Raw genomic sequence first — 9,866 nt, 5'->3', positions numbered from 1 at the left:
CTTCAAATTAAGCTTTTAACCCTTTATGTCACATTGCGGCACTGAAAATTTGATTGTGAAAACCTGAGCTGCCAATATATTCATAGGCATATTGCAAGAAAACCGGAATAATTATCCAAAGAAAAACATGATCGATGTCCACCTACAAAGATTGATGTTCTCTTTGCCGTAATTAGAAAAGAAATAGTTTGTTTTTGTGAGCTTCCTCAAAAAAATGATCCTCCAATGACGAAGCCGCTCCAAACTCTAAGTTCATGTCACACTGTTATTTTCATAGCTCTTTCCTTCGTTTTTCAGCAGCATTTGGTTTTTCTTTGATGAAATTCGGCTAAATTTAAGTAGCAACAGTGCAAGGATTGAAAAAGCTTCGCCATCTTGTTTGAATTCCTTGTTTCTTTGTACAGTTATCTTTTGATTGTTCCGTCGATTTGTGGAAAATAAAAAGAATTTTGAAGGAATTTAAGTTCTAAACCTTTCAACATGTGGTCGGTTGCCAGTATTAAATTTTCAATAAAAATTCTCATCTAATTCAGAATTGTTGCTTCTATCTTGACTCCTACTGTACTTTTGCATCTTCTTATTCTGCCTTTTGGCGACCTTTGATATTGTTCTTTAGAGTCCTCTGCGTCTTTTGCCAAAATGCTTTTCTTTATACTAAAATATTTTGCTTGCCTTGTGTATTTTGTGAGATTGATTCTATCTTTCAGAGTGCTTTTGTTAGTGGTGGCATATTTCGCTGGGGTTTTGTTAGTTCTTGTTATTCGAGTGAGGTTATTGTCGTCTATTTTCGAACTTCTGTTTCAATTTTTGTCAGCCCTGTCCAATTCCGCACCTGAAAGGTTCGGGAAACACTTGGTGAAAGCAGAGGATATGGCTATGGGGTACGAAGATCAGAGGTGGAGTCATATGCCCAAGGTTCAAAACGACACAAGTCTGCTTTTCAGTCTGCTGGCCAGGAACAATTGAACTCACAGTTTTCATCAGCCACAGGGACGCGCCCAGCTCCTGCTCTTGTGAAGGCTGTTGTTCCTTGGTCTGCTAGGAGGACAACCTTGTCAAAAAAGGATCGAGTTCTTGAAACGGTTATGGGGATACTTGACAATTTAACCCCGGAAAACTTGGATGCTCTCAAAGATCAACTTGTAACCTCGGGTATCAACTCAGCAGACTTTCTGCTGGGAATAGTGTCTCTAATTTTTGACAAGGCGGTGTCTGAAGTGTGAACAAGCAGTTTGCTCCATTAGCGCTGAGCTGTGCCTTTATCTATGGTGGGCACTCCCTCAATTTCCATCTGAAGAACCAGATGGTAAACCAGTAACATTCAGGCGGACTCTTCTTGACACTTGCCAAGAAGCGTTTGAAGGAGCAGATAATCTGCGAGCTGAAATTAAAGAAATGACAGCCGAAGATCTAGAAGTCGAACACCAAGAAAGGGAGAGGACGGTCAGACTTCGCACGCTTGAAAACATCAGGTTTATTGGGGAGCTTTTCAACCGCAAAAATGGTACCTGAAAATATTGTTCATCATATTATTCAGCATTTGTTGGGTCAGAACGCGAACATTCCTCCAACTGGAGAAAATTTTGAGGCACTTTGTCTGCTTTTCAATACTGTTGGAAAAGAGCTTGAAGAAAACCCCAAGTCCCGTAGTATCATTGATTCTTACTTCGTCCGAATGGAACAGGTAAGTAACAATCAACATTTTGCAGATTCTCAACTGAGATTCATGGTTCGCAAAGTTCTTGATTTGCGTGCTAATAAATGGGTCCCTAGTGTTGGGTATTTTTGATGCAAAATACCAAAAACAAACAATATGTTTACCACAAAGCCAATGCTCTGTTTACTCTGTCCAGGATCTTTTGACATAGAACCTCTTAGAAACAAAATGACTTAGATGACACCATTAAACTGACACAAAGCATTTCTATTCAAAAATATATTGCCTCATACATATTCATCCTCTGTTACTGAGAGGGATTCACCACTGTAAAATCCTTTTTATATTCACTGCTGTGAAAAACAACTTACTGCTGTAATAAAAGTTTACATAAGTTTACTGCTGTAAAAACAAAATTTACACAGGCTTACAAAAATTCGCTCCACCATTTTCTTTATGCACTGCTGTGCAAAACCACACATGGTTTTTCTTACTCCTCTGTTTTTCAAAATGCCACACAAAACATTACCAAGTATATCGTGTGCACTGCTGTGCATACATCCATTGGTTCTCTCTCGCTGCTGCAAACACACATTGTCTTTACCTCCCGTGTGCCATACATACAAAAAAAAAGGTCAACACTCAAAACATGAAAACTTATTACATACGATTTCATATATTTAATACATGCCGTATATAAACAAATATATATAAAAAATGGGACGTATGCCCATCACCATATTAAAGGCCACCACTTAATTCTACGTTGACACATTAAACTTCATGTCCTTTCTTCCACGGCGGTCAACCCAAAAATTTAACACTCCACGCAATAGTTTTTATTTGATGCAGGTTCGTGCGCAGCTCCAGGTGATCAACGGCGGAGAACATTCAAGCGAATCGGGCGGTGGACAACAATATCGGAAGGCACTTTATCACCTAACTTTATCGCCCGAGAAAACTATGTTGGCTGATGTCAGGGGAAAGCCACGCGTCTGCTCCAGATTTTCTCGGGTTCAAGAGTACGGAGATTCCCTTCGCCGGAAAATGGACCCGAGAGCTCTCCGGCGGGTTTGCTCGACGGTTTCTGGCGTCTGCGTTGAAATTACGACTTCAACACTCCCCTTTAATTTCAACAGCTGGGCATTCGGTCATACCGAGACACTTTCTCAAAAATTCAAAGCTCTTCTGATCCAGTGGCTTTGTCAAGATGTCTGCTACCTGTTCTTGAGTCCTGCAATGGTCCAAGACGATTTCTCCATTGTTCACCAATTCTCTGATGTAGTGAAACCTTGTATCAATGTGTTTCGTTCTCTTATGAAACACTGAATTCTTTGACAATGCAATAGCTGAGCTATTGTCACAAAAAATCACTGTCGCTTTTGCCTGCTCTTGGCCTAAGCTTCTCAACATTCTTCTCATCCACACTGCTTGACATGCTGCTGCTGTAGCTGCCACATATTCAGCCTCTGTTGTAGACAATGCTACAATGGATTGCTTCTTAGAAGCCCATGAAATGGCTCCTGAACCCATATGAAATACATAACCGGAAGTGCTCTTCCGATCATCTACACTTCCAGCCCAATCGCTATATGTGTACCCAACCAAATCTGAATGTTCTGAGGCATGATATAAAATTCCAAACATTTTGGTACCTTTGACATACCTCAAAATTCTCTTTGCTGCCTGCCAATGTGCCTCCTTCGGCCTCTCCATGAACCTGGAAATTAAACTAACAGCATACATTAAATCAGGCCTAGTTGCTGTTAAATACATAAGGCTGCCCACAATGCTTTTGTACAGGCTAGGATCAAAATCCTTGTTGTTGTCCTCTCTGCTGAGTTTTAATCCCATCACTGTGGGAGTGATTGCTACCTTGCATTCTTCCATCTTAAATCTGCCCAAAACTTGATTTACATATCTTGCTTGAGATATAAAAATTCCTTTTTCATTTTGATCTACTTCTATGCCTAAGAAGTATCTCAACAAACCCATGTCAGTCATTTCAAATTCATCCTTCATGACTGATTTAAAATTCTCAATAAGATAAATATCATTTCCAGTGAAAATAACATCATCTACATACAAAACAACAATTAAAATTTTACCATCCTTTTCCTTGATGTAGACTGTGGGTTCTCCTTCACATTTTTCAAATTCATTATCCAATAGATATGAATCTATCCTGCTGTACCATGCTCTTGGCGCTTGCTTCAGCCCATAAAGAGCTTTCTTCAATTTGCACACTTTGTGCTCTTCACCTTTCTTCTCATATCCGAGAGGTTGTTCCACATAGACCTCTTCCATTAACACTCCATTTAGGAATGTTGATTTCACATCCATTTGGTAGACTTTCCATTTGTTTTGAGCTGCTATGGACAGCACTGCTCTCACGGTTTCCATTCTTGCAACCGGTGCGAAAGTCTCCTCATAATCTCTCCCATACTGCTGCTTGTACCCTTTGACAACCAGCCTTGCCTTGTGCCTTTCTATCTTGCCTTCAGCATTGCTCTTGGTCTTATAGACCCATTTCACACCAATGACTTCTTTGCCTTTTGGTAACTCAACCAAATCCCATGTTTTGTTTCTCTCTATGGCATTCATCTCCTCATCCATAGCTTCTATCCATTTCCTATCTTTAATTGCATCTTCGAAATGAATAGGATCATCAACATGACAATACAAGGCAAATAAGGAATTCATTCCTTCATCATAAATGTCACTTAGATTTCTAAATTTCTTACCTCTTTCACTTGGTGTGCAAGTGCTTGAAGATGCACTTGAATTTCCTCCTTGTGGTGTGCTTGGAGAAGCACTCTCAATGATCCTCAATGGTGTTCCTTGCTGTCCTTGTGTTGGTGCTGTTGTTTGGGGATTCATTTCAGCCACCTCCTCTTCATCTTCATCATGAGACAAACAGTTTTTAACATTCACTGTTTTCTCTATGCTTCCATCCCAAGCTTCCTCTTCAATGAATTGAACATCCCTGCTGACAAAGAACTTCTTGGTAGATGGAATGTATAGCCTGTAGGCTTTGGATTCATCACTGTATCCAATGAAGATGCATTTCTCCCCTTTGCTGTCCAACTTCCTCCTTAGCTGATCTGGAATGTGTGCATAAGCCACACATCCAAAAACTCTCATGTGGGTGACTCCTTGCTTTCTTCCACTCCATGCCTCTTCTGGCACTTTGTTCATGACTGCTTTTGTAGGACACCTGTTCATGTTATAAACTGCACTATGTACAGCTTCAGCCCAATACTCATTTGGCAAATGCTTTGCCTTCAACATGCTCCTTGCCATCTCCATGATGGTTCTATTTTTCCTTTCAGCAACTCCATTTTGCTGCGGAGTGCACCGAGTTGTGAACTGTTTATGTATTCCATTTTCGCTACAAAACTTTAGGAATTCATTTGAGATATACTCACCTCCTCTATCAGTTCTCAATACTTTTATGTGCAGCCCGCTTTGGTTCTCCACAAGTGCTTTGAAATTTTGGAATTTCTCAAAGACTTCACTTTTGTTCTTGAGGAAATATATCCAAGTCTTTCTTGTAAAATCATCAATGAATGTCAAGAAATATAGGCTGCCAGCTAATGATGGAGCTTGCATTGGTCCACACAAATCTGAGTGGATAATCTCTAAGGGTGTCTTTGCCCTTATGCTCTTCCCTGATGGAAAACTTTCTCTATGTTGTTTGCCCAATATACAACCTTCACAAAGGCTGTCCAGCTTCTCTATCAATGGTAATCCCTTTACCATTCCTTTTCTGCTCAATAAGTTTAGACCTCCAAAATTTAGATGCCCGAATCTCAAGTGCCATAACCAGTTCTCATCCTTTGGCTCGCTTTGGAAGGCCTCTTGGGTGACTGCTACCATTTCCCTTTTTTTCTTCATGTCTGCCCTGATCCGGAGAGGGAACATCCTGTTCCTTGTCATCTTCACTTCAGCAATGCATCTTTTGCTGGGTGGTATATCCATGATGGTGCATACATCATTTTTAAAGAAAACATTGTACCCCTTATGGACAAGCTGTCCAATACTCAAGAGATTACATCTCATTCCGGGGACATAGTATACATCTGCTATGGTTTTCCTTTCTCCTTGCTTTGAAAATATTTTTACTTCTCCTTTTCCCATAACAGACACTTTACTATCAGTTCCTAGTGTGACTTCTGATTTCACATTTTTATCTAGGGCGGAAAAGAAGGCTATGTTTCCGGTCATATGGTTGCTGCAACCTGAGTCTAAAAACCATATGTCCTCACTATGTGTTTCAGCCATGTTACAAGCTAACAGGACATTTTCTTGACTGCTGTTTTCTCTTGTAACATTTGCATTTTGTCTGTTGTTCTTATCATGTTGTTTCTTTCTACAATCACTAGCATAATGTCCATACTTTTTGCAATAATAGCATTGAACATTAGATTTATCATACCTTTGTCCTTGAGCCTGATACTGATCTCTTTGTTGGTTGCTGCCTTGACCTTGGTTCTGATTTGGATTGCTGCCTCTTCCTTGTGCATTTGATGGGCTGTTCCTTCCACCTCTGTTCTGGCTTCTGCCTCTTCCTCTTCGGTTTCCTCTTCCTTGACCTCTTCCTCTTCCAAAGGACATCTGGGTCTTGAAGGCTTGCTCAAGAGATGAGTTTTCATTCCTACTCAACCTCTGCTCATGTGTTATCAGTGATGCATGTAGCTCATCAACTGAATAGTTTGAGAGATCCTTTGTCTCTTCAATGGTGGTGACTATGGCATCAAACCTTGAGGGTAAGACCCTCAATATTTTCTCCACAATACTTCTGTCTTCAATGGTTTCTCCATGAGTTCTCATTTGTGTGATTACACCAATCACATGAGTGAAGAATGAGTCAATATTATCTGACTCCTTCATGTTCAAGTTCTCAAAATCCTTTCTCAGCAATTGTAGTTTTGCTGTCTTCACTCTCTCCATGCCTTGATAGGATGTCTTAAGGGTTTCCCATGATTCATTTGTTGTCTTAGCTGCTGCTAACCTTGGAAATATACTCTGGTCTACTGCTAGATACAACAACACACGGGCTTTTGAATCCTTCTTCCTATTGCTCTTCAGCAGATCCTTCTCTCCCTGAGTTAATGCATTGAACTCAGTTTCATCTGCTGGTTCTTCAAAACCATCTTCAACTATTTCCCATAAGTCTTGGGAAGCAAGCAAGGCTTTCATAGTTATTGACCAGTAGTCATAGTTCTTCCCATTAAACTGTGGGAGTTGGGTATTAAACATACCCATACCAGTGCTTGTGCTAGCCATTCCTTGACTGTGTATTTTAAAAAAAATTGATTGTTTCTTTCAGCAGCAACACAAAGAAAAAACTTTGAGAAATACCTGAACCCTTCGTTGTCTGAGTCTTCTGTCTGCCTGAGAAGTTTTGCTGCAGCAACAACCTTCTCCCTTCAGCTTCTTTAACTTCTTTAAAGAGCCTGAGCCTGCTCTGATACCACTGTTGGGTATTTTTGATGCAAAATACCAAAAACAAACAATATGTTTACCACAAAGCCAATGCTCTGTTTACTCTGTCCAGGATCTTTTGACAGAGAACCTCTTAGAAACAAAATGACTCAGATGACACCATTAAACTGACACAAAGCATTTCTATTCAAAAATATATTGCCTCATACATATTCATCCTCTGTTACTGAGAGGGATTCACCACTGTAAAATCCTTTTTATATTCATTGCTGTGAAAAACAACTTACTGCTGTAATAAAAGTTTACATAAGTTTACTGCTGTAAAAACAAAATTTACACAGGCTTACAAAAATTCGCTCCACCATTTTCTTTATGCACTGCTGTGCAAAACCACACATGGTTTTTCTTACTCCTCTGTTTTTCAAAATGCCACACAAAACATTACCAAGTATATCGTGTGCACTGCTGTGCATACATCCACTGGTTCTCTCTCGCTGCTACGAACACACATTGTCTTTACCTCCCGTGTGCCATACATACAAAAAAAAAGGTCAACACTCAAAACATGAAAACTTATTACATACGATTTCATATATTTAATACATGCCATATATAAACAAATATATATAAAAAATGGGACGTATGCCCATCACCATATTAAAGGCCACCACTTAATTCTACGTTGACACATTAAACTTCATGTCCTTTCTTCCACGGCGGTCAACCCAAAAATTTAACACTCCACGCAATAGTTTTAATTTGATGCAGGTTCGTGCGCAGCTCCAGGTGATCAACGGCGGAGAACATTCAAGCGAATCGGACGATGGACAACAATATCGGAAGGCACTTTATCACCTAACTTTATCGCCCGAGAAAACTACGTTGGCTGATGTCAGGGGAAAGCCACGCGTCTGCTCCAGATTTTCTCGGGTTCAAGAGTACGGAGATTCCCTTCGCCGGAAAATGGACCCGAGAGCTCTCCGGCGGGTTTTCTCGACGGTTTCTGGCGTCTGCGTTGAAATTACGACTTCAACACCTAGATGCGAAGAGATGAAAGTTAAAACTCTAAAAGATCTCCATTCAGAACCTGAACAAAAGCAAGGTTTAAATCCCAGAACAACAAACATGTGTAATGATCGTGGTGTAGCTGGTGTTATGGGTATGGGTTCTGTAAACAATTTTGGTATTGCAATGTTCTTGGTTCCCTACTTTCGTGCTAAACAAAAGCTGCGTTTACGGTGCGGAGCAACAGATTACTTGCGTAATGGTCGTTCTGGAAATAGGTCTGGTATTGGATTGCCTGCATGCTTGATGCCGGGAACGTTCAGACTGCCTCTGGTTTCGAACATTCCTGCAATTAATAAGGAAGGTTCGGAAAGCCGGCCTCGTGGGATTTGAATGAGAAAAGGAAGATCTGATGTCTCCCCCTGTTTTAATTCCATGTAATGGACACTCTCAAGCACCTGTTTTAAAGACTTTAGTTGATACTGTAATGTTGTTGCCTCAGGGCATTTGAGGTGCATCTTCTAATAAACGAAGTGCAATACTGCATAATTCAACAGCTAGGGCATTGGAAACTTCAGTGCCCAATGAAGGGGCAGTTCTGGAAAGAGCCTCCTAGCTATCCTTTGTTTTCAGGATATGTCCTGCAACTGGATAGATTTTGCAAATTATGAAAAACAACAAATCTTAAGTAGTTGTAATACTATGTATGATCGCCAATAATCCAGATAGTACTAATACTATGTATGATCGCCAATAATCCAGATTGTACTATACATACACCATGCAGAAAAATATAAAAATGCTATGCTAGAATAGCAGTTTTTTTATGATGATTGTGAGTAATCCCGGCTATGGTGTGTGTGAGAGATTGGAATTGCTCATGTGTATCATATACAATACTAAGTTATCAACCATGTCGTTTTAGCCAAGATTAAAATTTGCTAGATTATATTATAAATCAGAATAGATTTTATTTGAGCCATTGGTCTAGCAAGTGTAGAAAATGATATATTTTATAGAGGTGTAAATCTATTAGTGCAAATTTGGAAAAGAGCTTGCATCTAAATGTAGAAAATGACTCAGTTGCAAAGTTTTTTTAGAGTGCAAACTTGAAAAAGAGTATACACTTCTAAATCTCTTGACTCTTCATAGATTTGTGGTTAAGATGAATTTATTATCTTTCTATACACACACATGTTTAATTTTTTATTATTGAACTTTCATTTTTAAATGAATAAATAGATTCAATCTCTTGAAATCTGTGTAAACTCTCTGCTTAAACTTGTAATTCCAAGAATTCTTACCTAAAAATAGGCCAAAATATAGAATAGTTAGGCATGTTTAAAAACTATCAGATTTTTTTCAATTGTTTCAATTATTTTTAGGTCAAGTTGATATTGAAATAAATTAGTTAACATATATTGAAATAAATTAGTTAACATGGATATTCAAATAGTTTGTGAGTCTTGAAAATATAAGAATTTTAACTTTTAGTATCTCAAAAGTAGAAGATGTTTTTTTGTAACTTTTAATTACTTTATCTTTCTTCAAAGTTATATAAAATTATGTTTTTCCATATGGATATCTAAATATTTTATTTATGGTTTAGAGTGAGCGTGAAATATTTTCACATCTTTTTCATACTAAGTTGTAACATCAACAACATACTGAACACAATGAGAGTGAGATTATTAATGTTTTATAATGATTTTAATTAAAACTAACCAAACATACATATTAATTTTTGTTTTTAATC

At 38.8% G+C, this 9,866-nt stretch overlaps 1 pseudogene; it reads left to right on the top strand.

Annotated features, from left to right (window-relative positions):
- Positions 1–836: 836 nt before the first annotated feature.
- Positions 837–8,780, top strand: LOC149255897 (eukaryotic translation initiation factor-like; annotated as a pseudogene).
- The last annotated feature ends 1,086 nt before the right edge of the window (positions 8,781–9,866 follow it).

The sequence above is a fragment of the Pinus tabuliformis genome, chromosome 7, assembly GCF_031772625.1.
Source record: "Pinus tabuliformis cultivar Carrire ecotype Pingquan chromosome 7, CPIR1, whole genome shotgun sequence".
Taxonomy (NCBI): Eukaryota; Viridiplantae; Streptophyta; class Pinopsida; order Pinales; family Pinaceae; genus Pinus; species Pinus tabuliformis.
The sequence above is the reverse complement of the archived record's forward strand: the minus strand, read 5'-3'. Positions and strand labels throughout refer to the sequence as shown.